The following is a 17536-nucleotide window of genomic DNA, read 5'->3' as shown; positions in this document are numbered from 1 at the left end:
GCTGGTTTTAGGCGCTGGGAACACAGCCCAGCACCGGGTGCCCGTCCGACGGGCGAGCGAAAGGGGCTGCCCCGGCGTGAGGTGGGGATGTGGCCTGATCAGGCCTTAGGCAGCCTCCAAAGCCCAGTTGTAATTTTCCCAGGGTTTGGGGGGGTTATTTTTGGACAGGAATAGGGATCCCTTCCTCACACATCCCTCCCAGACATCCCAGGGAGCTCTTCTCCTCGAAGGGCGTAATTCCAGGGCTGAGCTCTGGGCTTTAAAGACAAATGATTAATGCCCGAGAGGTTTGAACTGCCCGGTAGTTGGGAGATTTATACAGCAATGGTTTTCCTGAACTTTACTGAAATACCATGGGCTGAAGGCAGCATGAACACTAAAGCACACTGTCGTCTGGCGGTGGCAAGAGCCTCGGTGGGGACAGAGGGGAAGTGCCCGGGGCTGGTGAAAGTTGGAGAGGAGGAGAGCAGCAGCCCCAGGGGTGGAGGTCGTCCTCATTTTGGGTCCCAACTCTTCCCCGTGCGGGCTGGGAGAAGGGAAGGGGTTTCCATGTATTGATCAAACCAGTGAAGGCACGTGAATGGAGACCCAAAGGCTGCTGCTGGCTTTGAGCAACGTGCCCAGCTGAAAAACAGCATCTCGCGCAGGCCAAACGCTGCTGGAAGAGCCGTGACACTTCTCTTTGTGGGAGATGTCTCCGACGGCCCGGCCGCGGGCACCGCGTCAGCACGGGGCTCCCTGCTAAGGGACCAGCACCTCCGCGTCCCGTCCAAGGGACCGGGCTCTGTCCTGGACGCGCTGGATGCTCCATCCCCCCCCTCAGGAGGCTCTTCCAGAACCTCGCTCCACTGATGATTTTCAGCTTTCTTCTCATTTCCAGCCTAAATCTTTTTCATGGCCAATTTATCCCCTTTGTCCTTGTGCCAACATTGTCCTTTAACTTAAACAGCTCATCCCCCTGCCTGGTGTTTATAAAGAGTGATCATTTCCCCGCTCAGCCTCCGCGCTTGCGGATAAACAAGCTGAACTTGGCTGGTTTTTAGTTGCTCTTTCCCCGGCACTGGCAGTCACCACCCCGGCCCCCCCAGCCAGCCTGGCGCAGGACGAGACCCCATCCCTGTGTCCCCCAGGACCTCCAACCCCATCCCTCCGGCTACGACAGCGAGGGGGGAGAGGTTTGGGGTGGGAGGGACACCCGGGGAGGGCTGCGTCCCGGTTCCTACCAGCACCGGTGTGAGCACCGGCACAAAGACTGAGGTGAGATGGAGATGGGACGCCCCGTGCTCGGAGCATGAGAAGTTTCTTGGCCTCCCCGGCAAGCAGCACGGCAGGACAAACAGGTTTGGTGGGTGGCGTGGAAAAGAAAAAGGGAAGGTTGGGCCCAGCATTCCGTGCCAGCATGAGAAAGTCCCAACCCGTCGCTGCTCCTCCAGCGAAGAAGTGGGCGCTGGGGCCATCCCTTTGCTGGTTTCCCAGAGGAGATGTCCCCGCCGACATCGCTTTCTGCGAGGAGGTTTTGCAGGGCTTCCCGTGACCCCCTCAGCTGCAGGAGCAGGATGTGGGGGGGGACAGAGCTCCCAGACCGGCCTCCCTCTGCCTCGGTCCATATTTCACAGGAGAGCAGATACCCATCGGCCATGTCACAGTAGAAAACCAAGAACTCAAAGCAATTTTAAATGAACTTTCAAAATGATGAACAAAGAGCCCTTGTCCGTGTTATACAGCAAATAAATCACACCAAAATGATAGTTGTAATTCCCAAAAGTACACAGAGAATTGATTTTCCGATGACATTTATCATGATAAACCGGTGCAGCAGCATACAGGCACATCTTAAGTTGCAGCTGGTTGACTCCCTCCCATTTATCACCCATCCCATCTTTGCCGGCCACATTTGCACAGTTGCACAAGTGATTATTGCTACTAAGGACAACAGTCCTGGGGCCGGTTTCAGCTCACCCTGCACCAAAGCTGGGGCTGGGTTTGCCTCTCGCCCCGCGCTGACTCAAGCCGCAGCTGGCGCAGGTACAGGGCGAAGAGGCGTTTTAATGGCTCGCCAAGCACGACGCCCGCACAGGCGGGCTCCGGAGCGTGGAAACTATTTCTGAGTGGACATGAAGCGCCTCTGAATCGCAGATCAAAAAACAGGCTGAGTCTTTGTTGGTTTAAACCACCCTCCAGTCCTGGGCTCTGGAGACACCCCGCAGGGCAAAGCGCCTGGAGCAGCTGAGCTGGACACGGGGCGAGGGGCCGGGAGGGTCCCGCTCTCCGGGGGAGGGAGCGGGGATGTGCCAGCTCCTCCCCAGGTGAGGTGACCTTTTCAGCTTTCACCTCTGGTGAGCGAGGACGCCAACTGCTCGCGTTGCAGTGGGCAGCAGGCAGGCAGGGCTCTGCCCTCCAGAAATCCCCCAGCCTGCAGCGACCGGGTCGATACTGCTGGGAAACAGCCTTGGTTTGGCTTTGGCTCTCGCCCAGAAAACCCCTCTGATCCTGTGCTGGGGGGGCGGGATGGCCGGGGAGTGTCCTGGGCCATGCCGGGCCCCACGCATCCCAAAAAAGAGCTGGAGATGCAGCTGGGCTTCTTAGCGAAAACCCTTCCCAAAGCCTAAGGTCATTCTCCCAGAAAGCGAAGCCAGCTCCATTAGGATAACATTGCTTTCAATCCCCAATCAGATTTTTAAATTATCTGTGGCTGTGCTGGTGTATATATCTCCCTTTGTCAGAGCCTCGCCAGCCTCTCCTGCTCGCCTTTATTTGTCTTGCTGCTGTTGCAGCGAAAATGTATTGGCTTTGCAGTTAGTGATTACACGTCATCACATACCCAATTTATAACACCATACCCCAAAGAACAGATGTAATAAAGCCAGGCCAGGAAACAGCAATGTTATAAAACAGAGCAGTCAACTCAGAGGTCCTTGCATGAGTGCAGGAAAGAAAATATTATAGACGCTGGTTTGGGGAGGGAGGAGTGCGAGGAGGAAGGGGACTCGTGTGCCGGGGACAGGGGCAGCGTGTCTGTGTCTCACAGGGACGTGGACAGGGGGATCAGGGGTGTTCAGGCCCAAAGCTGCTGCCTGGGGTGCTGCAGCCCGGGCAGGAGGGATGCAGGGGGGTTTGGGGGGGGTTGCAGCACCCAGGTCTGGCTGGGCTGGGAGAGGGGGGACATGGCTTTCCCTCCAACCACACAGCGATTTCTCCCAGAGCTGGGTGTAGAGTCAAGGTCTCCTCAGCCTTAGTCCTGCGCTGAGCCCTCAGCCCCTTCTCTGCCAGTGAAGGAAAGGAGAGGGGGGCTGTTATCTCCAAAAACGTTGATTGCCCCCCCCACACACCTTCCCAGGAAGCCCCTTAAGCCTTGAGGTATGGGGCTGGGAGATGCTCTCCAAGAAGACTTACCCAAAGCAACGATTTATCTTCTATTATTCATGGGCCAGGAAGACACAAACTCTCGCAGCGGGACGGGCTAATCGCCGGCAGAGATAGCGGCAGCCCCGTCGCGATAGCAGCGCAGCGGCAAGGGGCTGATAAACCGGCAGCGGCAGGAGCGGGTCTCTGGCGGCCGGGCTCCCGCTCCGAAGGCAGCAGCGGAGATCCCGGCTCCTCATTATCAGAAAGTTTTTGTTTAATAATCCAGGGTAATAAAATGCACCTCTGGAGGGCTTTGCCCAGATAAAGGAATGTAAATCGGTGATAAAGAGTTTTGAATTTAGCTACCACAAAGAACGTGTTAAAGCCCATTGTTCCCCGCGCCTCCACCGGTGACCTTGGCCGTGTCCGCGCCATTGGCTGGGGCTGGTGCCGCTCCTGCACCCGGGGATCGGCTTCCCAAAGGACCCTGGGCTTTGCTGGGGAGCTGGGGGGTCCCAAGGAGCTGGGGGGGACCACGCGTTGGTGGTGGCAGCAGAACTGCAGGTGAACATCTTCCAAGGCGATGAGATTTCCCAGTGGCAGCAGGGCCAGAGCTTTGGGCAAGGGCTGGGGGAAAACCCGTGTGCCCCAAAACTGGGCGCAACCCCAATCCCTGAGGTGCTGGAGATCTGCCCCGCTGCAGCTGAGCCAAGCACACGGACAGGAGCAGGGCCTCATCCAGGACCCAAACACGGAGCCCAGCAGCTGGCTGTAGCTGCTGTTAAAAAAAAAAAAAAAAGGAAAAGGAATGAACAACAGCAAAAAAAAGTCTGGTCCTAGATTGTGTATGTAGTTTAGAAACTGATGTTATGCAAATTAGTTAGCTTCAAAAGATAATCACTTTGAAAGGTCAAAACTCACATTTATAATCGGACTAAACAAAAAGCTAATTAGAGGCCTTTTGTGTGCCTAAATGAGGCCAGAGAATTCCCCCTGCTCCCAGGGGTGAGTGATGCTCAGGAGGGCTCTTGGCAGGATTATTTCTTCCACGAGGTATTTACTAGTAAAACCCTCTTGCCGAATGAATGGAAATAATGATACAGAAATGGCACCAGACCCGAAGCGTGTATTAGCGTAACATTAAACTGCCATTACAGACTGAAGCATAAATTCGAGAGAGGCCAGAGCTGGAGCATGATGCTCTGAGCCAGCCCGCTCTGGGGATGCAGCCGACACCGGCCACGTCCAGCCTGGGGCATGGCGATGCTCTGTCCCCTTGCGGACGGTGCCCAGGACCCCCGTCCCCTCCCCAGCTGCCCGTGGCCGGGGGGCTCAGCGCTGAGCCCAGCAGCACGCTCAGCTCCCGCCCTGCACCCGCTGCGGGTTTGGCCCCTCGGCTCTGCCGGTGCCCAGCATGGAGCAGCAGCCGTGGCTCCCGCGGGCACCGCGCCGGCGCTTCCCCGGTGGGACCCCCCGGCCGCAGCCGCAGCCCCCGAAGTGCCTTTTAATGCTTCCCCAGGAGCAGCCCCTGGGCTCACCCCGGCTGTCAGCGGCACCGTCACTCCAGCTGGTCCGGAGCGCTGGATTCCCGTTGCCAAGATATGGATTTGGTTTTAATAACAGTTAGTGCAAACATTGTAAATTTACTGCTGCTAGAGAGAGTTTTTGAAAACGTCCAACTCTGGCTATAATTTTTCAATCGCACCAGCTGTTTGTGCTCTGCTCATACCTGACATGCTGCTTTGAAATAGCAATCACTGTATTTATAAGAAGGGAAGGACTCATAAATATGTCAGGAGTGGAATATACAACGCCATATTTCACCATTTTCTATTTTAAAATTGTGAGTTATGGCTACAGAAATGTGGTCCCATTAAAGGTGATATGATGTATTTTGTGTCTTGTTCAGGAGCCCATCCATCATTGAGACAATAAAGAAAACCGCACTTACTTTTTTTCCCTGTCGTCTGTAATTTATGATGCCCAAAAAGCTGTAACCTTTTGGCAGGCTTTGCAGAAATTGCTGCACTGTTAGCAACTAAATAACCTTTTATAAGGTTTTAAATGTGTTGCTACAGTCTCAATGCACTTGCTGTATCGATCCAGAAGATCCTGCAAAAAAGGGGAAAGGAACATGATCTATAACGGGATCGATAACAGTATATAGATTGTTGAAAGATGCTTCTAATGATTTTTGCCAGCCATCATCTTTCAATGTGCTGCTCCCCATCTTTTAGGCTTCAGTCTTTGCTCAAATTAATTAACCTTGCTCAGCCTCGCAGTGTGCCAGTGCTCCAGACAGAGACTGGGAGGACCGCAACGTGTTTTCAGCCTGCAGGTTAATTGGGAAGGATGGTAACAAGAGCCCCAACGGGGAGGCCCTGGCAGGGACCAGCACCCCAAAACCAACGTGCAAGCCCGGGGCCAGCCCAGCGCGGGCGGCCGGGAAGGGTGAGAAGAAAGGGGCGGTGCAGAAGCAGCCCTCCTCCGCCTGGTTCCACTGCCCATCCCTGCTCTAGGGAACAAAATTATGACTTTTTTTCCACGGCAAGGCCCTTCAGCTGAGAGTCAGGGCATCCATCCCCCTTTGGGGGTCAGGACCCATGAAACGCACCCAAAATCCGCTGCCCCTCCCGGACGTGGGGCCACTGGTGGGGTGCTGGCTGCCGGTGGGTGCGACGGATCCACGCCACGGGGTTTCATCATTAACCCTCGGCCTGGGTTTTAAAAGTGCTGAGTGGAAAGCAATTACAAGGCAGAAGTCTCTGTGTTCACAGGGCAATTTAATCAAAAATAAAAGCGAAGGGAGGCGAAGCAGGGAGGTGCATGGCTGGGCACTGACAGTGCTGCTCCCTTTCTAGAAGGCGCAGCTCCGCTCGCCCTCCCCGCCCGGCTTCCTCACATTGTCATTTATGTTTTCCCCCCAAAGCAGCCACCAAATCATTATTAACGTTATAAATAAAATGAGAGGGCAAGTTATTAAACGTAAAATATGTGGAGTCCTCTTCGAACTCACTGCGTAGTTCATAAATATGATGGCTTAATTTCATCTGTAATCCAAACGGCTGATGAAGCATTACACAGCTCTCTGTTAATTGAAGTTGTTAACAAAGCTGAAGAGAGAGATTATTATGTATAGACTTTTATCCTTCAGGGGTATCATCATAACAGATCATAAATGGAAATGAATTCCTCGCTCCCACACGCCATCGCGGGATCCCCGCACGCAGTTTTACGCCAGGCGGGTGGCCAGCGCAGCCACGGGGACGGGATACGGGATGGATCCCATCCGTGGGGGTCCCCGTCCCCTCCCGCAGCCCCAGCGCCCAGCCCCGTGCCCTGGCAGCCCGGCCCTGCCTGGCAGCTTTCCTCCCCGCACCCTCGGGATGAGCTTCCCGGAGCCCGGCTGTCGGTGCGCAAAGCCCCGTGGAAGCCTTCAGCTGTGACGTGCGATGGTTGCCATCGTCTGGGGCACGCGATATATCAGGGAAGATGGAAAATCCATTCCCTCGGCTGATATATCCCGGCCTAAGCGCTCACGTGCGGGAGGATCCTCAGAATTCAGGCCCCTTCATTTACTGCCGGGCATGAGGCGAGTTTCTGTGCGGGCACCCAGGGCTCGGTATATTTTTCAGCTCCATAGACAAAGGCTCGTTACTATCTCAGACTGCAGCATCTATGTTTTCAGCACGTCCCTTAAAGTAATAATTGTTTGGCTCCTAGTTAATGATGGGTTGTTTGTTTTATGGAGAAGCAGCCGCCTGGTGTTAGAAGTCATATGGGAGGAGAATATCCCTTCCCGCAGCTTTCCGTGGTGGCTCCTTACACCCCGCTTCTGCTGGCCCCCAGGGATCTCTCCCAGCAAGCGATGCCAGTGTCCCCCCCAGCCCCCGAATCCGCCCTCCCCACGGCGAGGCAAGCCAGCCCAGCCCAGCCGAGCTCTGCAGCACTGCAGCCTGTGTTTCTGGGCTGCGCTGCTTCCAGGTGGAGTTATGAAAACACACAATGCCATTTCCTTCTCCTGGATCCCATCAGCTTTTTCCATCCAGCACATTATCCAGGAAATTCTCGTCTATACCTTTGAGGAGTTACCGTGATTATCTGGAACGCGTTACTTGCACACAGCAAATGCAAATTAATGTAGTCTTCACATTTCGCTGTGGCAATAAAGGGGAATGTTGACATCAGCCTGAAAGTAGAATTAACTTTTGCATTATGTGGTGTGAGAGCGAGGTGTTGAAACCCGCGTCCGAGACTTTCCAAGTTACAGTAAAGAACTGTTCTGGCAGCGCTGCAAAAACACGGCAGTGTTTCCAAAAGGCAGAGGTAAGCTGAGTGCTCTCTCTGTTCCAGGCTGGATTATTGCTTCTGCTGGGCTTTCAAAACCCTGCCATTTTGTCTCGTTACCTCTAATGTGCTCCTTGGTTTATTGCAAGCTCATCTCCTTAAGAAGAGAGAGTTACAGCGCTGTCAGGCTCTGCTACTCTCCGATAAAGAGCTCGCTCCGTTCCCAGCAGCATCAGCCTCCCCTCCCCGCTGTAATCCCTCCAACAACCCTCCTTTCATCGCAGCCACGGGAACCCTTTGAACCAGAGCAGACAAGGACTGGAGGGACCAATCCTGCGCGGGCCCTGCCACCTCCTTTGCAGCCATAACCCCGCCAGCTCGGTGTTAACACCTTGTTCGCGGCGGCAGCGCACGTTACCGGAGCCCCTTAAATCACCCGCCGAGGCTCAATGGGAAGGGACAAGGCTAAGAGCCGTATTGATCCCCTCTGCAGCGCGCGGGCATCCACCGCGCTCCCAAATCCTGCGGCGAGCACAAAACCTGGCGTGGAGCATCCACCACTGCTCCAGCGAGGGCGTCCCCAGGGCTTCACACCCCCCCGAGCCCCATCCCGCTCGGGGGGTTTGTCCCACCACGGATGCTTCAGGTCCTGGCGTGTGCGGGACGGGGAGCCCGGGCACGGCCATTGGGTGATTTTCTTGTAAAAGTGGGTCAGGTTGGATTTTCTGGCACCAGCCGTGGTGGGGTGAGGGCGAGCGAGAGGGCTCGCTGGGTCAAGTGGGCTTTGCTCGCTTGGCAATTATATCCTGTAAATTAGCCCCTGTGATCTGAATTAACCCCTTACCCACCTCCAGCCGCGGTACCTATGATGCGGGAGGCTGTTTGCTCAGCAGCACCCATCTGAGGGCGGGACCCCCCACCTCCGCCCAGCACCACCCTGCCCTGCCCCGGCGGTGGATGGTGGGACGGATCCATCGCGTGCGACGGCTCCACCATCTTCAAGCAGCGCTGCCCTGCGCAAGGCCTGGCCTTATCCCCGCGCTGAGCAGCAGCTACTGCAGGCGGGGGCTCTGCTCATGGTGGCTGCCCGCACGGAGCGGGGGGACGGAGCGAAGGGGAGCGGGAAGGGTTTGGAAGAAGATCCCTGGACGTGCCTGTGTGCACAGGGCCAGATGCTGGCTGCAGGCTCACCTTGGAAACTGCTTTCTTAATAAAGAGCAAGTTTAGTTTCACAGCCGCGAGGGCAGCTGCGTTGTTATTCAGCACGGGGCGTATGAAACAGGTCGTTCTGCTGAGACCCTCGGGAAGGAGCCGAGCGCGGGGACCAGCGGCCAAGGCGGCTCAGCCACGGGACTCGGACCACCGGGCCCGGGGGTTGCAGGCGGTGCCGAGCGCAAGGCGAGGGGACACCCCGAGCATCCCATCCCCTCTGCATGGGGTGGGGGAGAGGTGGGGACAGCTCAGGGGGGCTCATCGCAGCCCTTCGAGGGGGCAGCACCCCCCTCCTTGGCCGGGCTCCAGGACAATTCGGGCTGAGCGGGCTGTAAATGAGGAAGAAGGGAAAACAAATGATGCCAGCAGCAAGTGAAGGAAGTGTAGGAGCATTATGTAAAATATTAAATTTAATGCTATTCCATTTTCCATCTCACTTATTAAATTAACTGAGAACTATGCTTGCACTTAAAAGATTCCTGTCATATTTTATGCACACGATGATCTCAGAGTAATTCGTGTTAGAAATATGTCATGTTAAATTACAGATACCAATAAACCTTACTTAAACTCAGCATTGATCATCTATGGGAGATAAACTCCACAGGGCCAGATCCCCCGGGGCCGTGCACCCCCGACTCTTCTCCCCCTACGAAATGTGCTGGGGTGGGAGCAGTGGGTGACAGCAGGGATTTTCTTTCCCCCCTCGCCACCAGCATCTCGCATGGCAGGGCCGGGGCCGGACAGAGGCAGCCGGGCACGGTGGGGACACAGGCACAGAGGGGACACAGGTACAGAGGGGACACAGGCACAGAGGGGACACAGGCACGTCGGGGACGCAGGCACAGAGGGGACACAGGCACAGAGGGGACACAGGTACAGAGGGGACGCAGGCACAGAGGGGACACAGGCACAGAGGGGACACAGGCACAGAGGGGACGCAGGCACGGTGGGGACGCAGGCACAGAGGGGACACAGGCACGTCGGGGACGCAGGCACAGAGGGGACACAGGTACAGAGGGGACGCAGGCACAGCGGGGACACAGGCACAGTGGGGACGCAGGCACGGTGGGGACGCAGGCACAGAGGGGATGCAGGCACGGCGGGGACGCAGGCACGGTGGGGACGCAGGCACAGAGGGGACACAGGCATGGCGGGGACGCAGGCACAGAGGGGACACAGGCACGGCGGTGCTTATCTGCCGGGGCGAGCGGGTGTTGCTTGATGTGCGTGGGAGAGCCGAGGGCGCCGGGCGGGTGCGCGGGCAGGGGTGAGGGGTGATGGCCATCCGCGGCGAGGTGATACCGCTTATCGGCCAAAGAGCTGGTGTCACCGTATCAAATGTGGCGCGGTGAGAGTCTGTCTCCTCTTTGGTGTCACCTCTGCTCGCACCGGCCTCGCCTTTCCCACCCCCCCCCTCCTCGCGCGGGCGGGTGCGTCGAGGCAGCGATGGACGCGGCAGTCTCGCTTTCTCCGCGCGCTTCGCCGGGCCACGTGAAACCTGCTCCTCGCCCAGTGCTGAGCGTGGTTCTTCTGCGAGCGCCGAGCGAGCGCCCGCACGCAGACGCGCTTCGATCCCGGCGTGGTGGGGCTGCAGCAACCCCTGTCTCACCCCCGCTGCAAATGGGGAAACTGAGGCAGGGAGGTCAGCCCTTGGGATGCTGCCCTGGTGGCACCGCAGGTGTCGGGGCAGTGCTGCCCGCCGAGGAGGGCCCCCGGGCTCGCCGCGGGGCTCCCTGAGCCCTCAGAGCCGGCGTCCGCCCTCAGCACAGGCAGCGCAGCCCCGGCTGGCGGCTCCGCGCCGTGAGAGCGAGCCAAAGCTGCATGACGAGGCGCCAGGCTCCGCGGGAGAGGGAAGATGCTAATAATAGGCCTAGGCAGCAAGGGGAGCAAGCTCCCTCCCCGCACAGCATCCTGCTGCCGGCTGCAGGATGCGACCTCTCGTCACCAGCCCCCTGGGGATGCTCTCCTGGGCCAGGGCCTGCGCGTGGAGCAGATCCCTCCACCCAGGCACGAGGCCGAAAGTCTTGCTGGCTCAGGGACAGCCGGGCTCAGACGTGGGGGGGTGCAGGTTCTGCCATGGGGGCAAAGCCAGCACACGGGGACCGCAGATCCCTTGGTGGGACAACAGCGTTGAGCCCCTTCCCAAAACACAACCTGCGGCTTCCCTGGGGCTCGCCCCGCTCCCTGTCTCTGCCCTCGTGTGAGCCGAGATTCGGCTTCTCCTTTATTAAAACAGCCTCTGCCTCTGTGTGCAGGAATCACAAGCTCCGGCTGCCCCGAGGCTGCTCCCGCTGCAGTACAGAGGCTTTTCAAGAAAGTTTGGCTTCTGCCTTCCCTTGAATAGAGCCACTTGTTCTCGGCCCCGGCCGCCTTCCGCCCGCTGCTGGGCTCCAGCACCCTCCTCCCCGCTGGCCCAGCCGTTTGCTCCGAAGCCACGGGTGCCGGAGCCGTGGTGGGTCCGAGCGGGTGAGGGCAGGAGCCCCAGTTGCTTCCCAGTTGCCTTGAGTGACCGGATGGGAAAACCCCGGTGACCCCGGGGATCGCTGATGCTAATCCAGACCTAGAGCACCCAAAAACTCAACCCGTTGGTTCCTTCCACCCCGTGAGTTACCAAGAGGCTCCCCAAGGTCCAAGCGCTGCCCATGGTCACAGGCGACCCGCTGAACGCAGGGCAGGGTTTGAGCCAGCCCACCAAGGCCACGGCAACCAAACACCCCCAACATGTGAGCCCGGGGCTGTGGCACGACCGTCCCTGTCGACAGCAGCTCCCCGGAGCCACCTTGGAGCTGCTCCCACCTTATCTCGGCAGCCCGACGGGTGCTGGCAATACTGGCCCGGTGCTGGGTGCCGAGCACCCACGAGCCGGGTGCTGAGCTCTCGGTACCACCATCCCCGGGGCCAACACAAACTGACGTTTGCCACGGCCCCGTGGTACCTTCCAAAGCTCAGCCCCAGTGGGGACCCCAGCCCCGTGCCGGGCACCCCAGAGCTGCCGGGGTCGCCGGTACCCCTGGCCGCAGCCGCCGGGGAGTCGCTGGGTGCAGCAGCACATGCTGCAGGGCTGCTTTAATCCTGCTCCAGGTGGCTGCAATCCAGTGCAGGATTTACAGTGCCCTGACCCTGAGCTGTCAAGAAGGAACAGCCAGATTAATGGGGTGGGCGGGTTCGTGCAATAATCGTTTGTTTGATGTGACAAGCCTGATAGGCGTTGATTTACTTACAGACTGATAGGCTTTTAATTGAGCACCTCCGTCCCAGTCACATCAAAGGCAGAGGTTGACAAGGGGCCCCTTTTACCAAAAGCTCCCAGTGACTGACAGATCCTGGATGCTAATTCTCCTGGGGAGGGGGTTCCCTCTTTTTCTCTTCTTGTTTTTTTTCTTTTTTTTTGTCAGGATCAGCCAGGCGGGGCACAGAGAAAGCTCCTGTTCTTGCGGGAGGGGGGGTCTCTCTGCCCCCTCCCCAGCACACTTACCCAGAGCCCTCCGGCAAAGCCAAACCCCCTCCCCGCACAACCCAGCAAGGCTTTTGTCCACCTCCACGAGGCGTTTTGGGGTCCCCCTGCCTCCTCCCCGCTGCCAGGCGGCTGTTGGCCATGACACCCAGGATGCTGCGGGCAGGAGGGGACCCGCTCCCCCGTGGCACTGTCCCCATCACGGAGGGACATCCCTCCTCTGCGGGGCGCTGCGGGCGCTCCCCTCCCGCCTGGCTCTCTGCCCCCCAAAACTTGGGGCTTTGGGGTTGCTCTGGCTAACACCCCTCCCCAACATTTTGAAGAGGAGGGACGTTGCCCTCTGGGTAGCCGCAGGCTCCTTGCCGGCGGGGTGCCACGCTCTGTGCCGGCACAGAGGGGTCGGGGAGGGGGTTAGGCCCAGCGCCCTCACCCCCATCACCGCACGCTCTGGACGGGGCCACCACGACGCCAACACGAGCGTCACGGTGCCGGCGGTGGGTGAGTGTCTGCCCTCCACCACCCCGCTGGTCGCCAAACCCACCTCCGGGTCCAGCTGTGCCAGAAAACGGACAAAACGGGGTTTAAACGAGCCGAAAAGCGGGAGGCAGAAGCAAATCCACCGCTGGTTTATCTGTGATTTTCTGTGCGTCAGGCCCGCTGACGTGTCCTACCTGTACGAGAGCTCGTGGGGGGGCTCAGTGACCCACCGGGAAAGAGATTTTGTGATTCAGCCATGGAGGGGCAAAGAGAGAGAAAAGCCACCGCCGGGAGGGTGCGTGGGCACACGCGTGTCACCGTGCACGCAGAGCACGCGTGTGCCCAATTGACCCACCAAACAGATCTGGAAAAGCGAAAGAAAAAACCCCAACTGGCTCAGACATTTTGTGAAAGACTTATGGGAGATTATACTCTTAATGGGAAATTTAAGGAAGCGGGTATAAATCACAGCTCTTTTCTCTAACCTGTGGTGTAGCATTCGCCTGAGCCTTTGGGCTGGATTAGCTCTGTGTATTTATGTTCTAAAGTCTGATGTGTTTTTCAGTATCTAAATATAAATTATTTTTACTGTATCAATGATTAAATATTTTTCTTTGAGATCATAGAGTCCAAAAAAATAAATGTTTCTGAAAAGGCATTCAAAAAATTTAAAAGAAGAAAAAAATCCCTCTGAGAACCCCTTTTGTCATTTGCAACCAATAAAAATGCCTATTGTTATGAAGGGCTCATAAATAATCTGATTTTGGCATGCTTTCATACCATACAGAAAATGAATAAATTAAACTTGATTTACAGCCTTTTTCATTTTTATTAGAGCCGCTCCAAACATTTTATGTAATGTACATGCCAGATGAGCTACACCAAATGGTTTGAGGCTCTGGTCTTGATATTATAGAAATTAAGTTGTTTTAATTTGCATAGTTTAATTAACTAATACTGGCAAAGAAAAAAAGAAAAACAGAGGTAAGAGTGATTTTTTTTCTCTGGGTGTCTGAGGACTAAATGAACCCACCGAGGCAGATCCCCCAAAAGCGCTTGAGCCGGTGCCAGCACAGGGAACCGCCCGCGTCCCCGCAGCGCTTTTGGCGGGGCCGGTGCTGTGGGCCCCTTCCCACCGTTCCCATGGCGAGGGACGTCAGGATCACCATCACCCTCCCATTTCACAGATGGGGAAACTGAGGCACGCAAGCTAGACTGCTTCGCAGAGCTCTCTGCAGCACTACTGTGATGTTTGGTAAGACGGGCTTGTTGGGGAAAATGCCCCAAACTGTCCTTACTAACAGCCCATCGCTGTAAAGACCATCACGCTCCCTGCAGCGGCACAAAACTTAGAGATAAACAGGAAAAAAAAAAAAAAAAAAAGCCTTAAGTAAAGTCTCTGTGACCCAGCGCCAGCCCCGCTGCCTGTTTTGATCCGCTGCCCGTCCCCGTGAGGAGCGCGGAGCTTCCTCCCCTCCGAAGCACTTTGATAAGTGGGGGATGTTCTCCTCCCCCTCCTGCAATTTATCCCGTAGAATTTCACACCAGGAAACAGCTTCATTACATCAACAACAGGAAGACCCCACTGATTTGTCACACAGAAAAACAGCTGTTAGTCACACATCAAGGGAATAGGGGAGGAAAAAATCCCTCACCTTTTTTTGCTTTAATGTTCGCGCCGTTCTTTAATGTTAATCGCTCTGCAGAGGAAAGCGAGCACCCGGCTATTCAATAAGTAACCATCACCCAGTGAGGATCAGTTAATATCTAAGTGTCTTCCTTCTTTTCCTGCTACACGATTGCTTTGGAAAGAAAGATTAATTCCAACTTTAAAAAAGAAAACACTATTTTTATCATTGCCAGAAGTCTATATGGGTTTAAAAAAGAAAAAGCACTTGCTTGTCGTTTTACATCTTGCAATTTTGTCAGTTGTTTTAAAACATGTCTCCTGTAATAAATAAGATCATTTTTATGCACTTGCGCTGCAGCTAAAAGCGAGGCCTCGGCGCGCGGCGCTGGGGAGAGGTGGGACTGGGGAGACGGGAGCGGGGCAGCGAAACCGCTGACTCGGCAGCTGGAGGGGCTGCGACCGCCTCCGCCTCATCTGCGGGTGCCCGGGGGGAGCATTCACCTCCGAAATCGCAGGTGGACAGCAAGCACCGACGCGCAGACGAACGCTCGGCTTCTCCGAAGCGCCTTGGAGCCACCTCTGCCCCGTCCCCTCGGCAAACGTCCCCTCGCTGAGGTGGGTGACGGTGCCCACCCCCGCGCAGCTCCCGCTTCTGTGGGCGAGGAGGGGTCTCCCCGTTCCCCTTAAACCAGCAGCGATGAAACGGGGAAGGTGTTTATTCCAGGGGACGAGCGCAGCAGAGGGGGAGATGCTGGACGAGTTGCAGTGATTTAAATTCATGTCTTCTCTTATCCCACCACAATTTTCCGCGCAGGCTGCGGCGCTCGGGTGCCTCTCTCCTTCTCCGCCCGCGGCGGCCGGCCGCTGCTCCCCGCCCGCTCTGCACCCCCCAGCTCCCCCAGGACTCGGGGTGCCCATGCCCGGAGCTGGCGTCTCCCTGTGCCGCCACACGGAAAGCTCGGAGGGCTCGGAGCGACCTTCTGCGCATCCAGAACGTGTCGCAAAGCTGGAGAGGGTATTCCTGCAAAAATAGAGAAGCGGGCAGGTAAAGGAACACGCTTGACTCCCCAGGAAAGACACTTTCTTTTGATGCAGTTAATATTTATGTATTTAAGTTAATATTTACGTATCTAATGCCGTGGTTTGTATAACGACAGCCTCAGACAGCCATTTCCTAGAAGTCAGGCTTGCTGTCCTACCCCTCGCGAAGGGCACGTGCCCTGCGCAGGCAGCTCCGCAGGCAGGGCTGGGGCCGAGGGGGTTTCCAGCAGTACCTGCACATCACTCATTTCCTAGTTGGCTTTTTTCTCACTCTTTAAAAAATACCTGGAGCATCGTGTGTGCCTTCCCCTGGAAAGTACCTTTCTGCACCACCCAGAACCGGTGGGACGAGGCCAGAAAGGGGCCCACGGAGCGAGGGGCACCCCCGCGGTGTGTGTCACCCGAAAGCCCGGCCTGGGAGTCACCCCAAGTTGCTGAAAGCTCTTAAACGTAAAGAAAAACACAATTCCCTCTTCCTCGGCCCTGCTCTGCAGGCTGCAAAAACATCGGAGTCCATCGGCGCTGTTAGGGCTCTGCGCTGGGATACGTCCTTGGGAAAATAAAACCCCTTTAAGAGCAGCCCAGGTGGGGCAAGCCCCGATCAGGGAGCAACAATATCATTAGTCATTTCTGAAAGCGCTCACGGAGGCTTTTTGTCTTCTTTGGCTTTACTTTTACTCCAAATATTTTGCTTTTCATTTGATGCCCCTGTTACTTTTATTCGGCGAGTGGTCTCGCTTGTTTTATTTGACGGCCCGTTGTGGTGGGTGTTCTCTAAGCAGAGACTTGTCGTGGAGCAGAGCTGAACCCAGCACAAGGGAGCTTGGTTTTCCCTCTCTCTGGTCCCTGTTCCCCTTCATGAGAACAAGACCCGCACGGGTTTTAGAATGAAGAAGACAACCAGAGACGGGAAGGGCGTTGACACCGAGCGGGATTCGCCGTTACCCGCGACGGCCCTTTGATGAAGTTTTAATCCAGCAAACACGAGCTGGCACCAGACACATTCGCGCCAGCACCGGAGCAGGGTCAGGCCTTCGAGAAGAGCCATGGGGGAAGCGATAAACCCGGAGGTATCGCCGCTCCGTGCCCTCGCTCTGCTCCAGCATCCGCTGGGGAGCGGCTCCCACCGCCGCTGCTCTTACGCACTTGTCCCACCTTATTTTATGTTATTTTGTTAAGGCCGTGTTGTTGTTGGCGTACAACTCGAGTGACTTTGAGGAAAGATTTTTTTCCCTTTCCTCCTTACTTGAATGGCTCCTTTGAAAGGCAGCGCCTCTCCGTTTACATCCCCGCTGTCCGGATTGAATCAATCTTGCGGTCAGCTTCGGGAGGGGGGAAAAAAAGAAGAAAAAAGCCTCACAAAGAGGGAAAACTGACAGGTCCGACCATCGGCGTGATTGATAGCGGTTGGAGAAGCGGGACTTGGCGTCGGGCTGCACCGGGGCGATGCCGGCGCTCGCTGGGGAAATCCAGCAAAGCCTTTTTTCCCAGAAGCCGGCGCAGACGGGCTTGGTGAGGGGTGGCCGCATGAACTTAATAATAGCAACATTGTTGGGACATAAAGCATCTGTCAGGAGTTAATATGATTAATTAGAGGTGTCTGTGTGTCTCCCTCTTCCCCCTCTCCCTCTCTGGGTAGGCGGGAGGGACTGAAACCCAAACCAGGCAGGGCAGAGGGGGGTCTGGGCCGCGGCACTGCCCAGAGCGGGCCCCCAGCCCCAGGAAGGCCGGTTCCTCCCCACCAGCCCCGGCTCCACCGCGAGCAATGGCCATGGCCCTGCCCTGGGCAAACGATGCGCCTTCAGCCAGAGGAAAACCCCAAAATGTCGAATATCCAGAGTCCTAAACACGCGGGTGGCACACGGTGCCAGCCAGAGGGGTGGGTTAGCGGGCTCTCGGCACGGAATTTGTTCCAGATGAGCCTTGATTTTAGCAGCGCAGCGATGACATCACCCCCCTGCACGAAACACTTGTTCCGTCACCGTTCGGGACCTGACACGGGGCCCTTCGCAGCGGAGCATCCGCCCAGCTCCTCACCTCCCTTTCCCGAGGACACCACATCCCCTTTCTCCAGGCCAAGGGTTCTC

The sequence above is a fragment of the Strix uralensis genome, chromosome 28 (assembly GCF_047716275.1).
Source record: "Strix uralensis isolate ZFMK-TIS-50842 chromosome 28, bStrUra1, whole genome shotgun sequence".
Taxonomy (NCBI): domain Eukaryota; kingdom Metazoa; phylum Chordata; class Aves; order Strigiformes; family Strigidae; genus Strix; species Strix uralensis.
The sequence above is the reverse complement of the archived record's forward strand: the minus strand, read 5'-3'. Positions refer to the sequence as shown.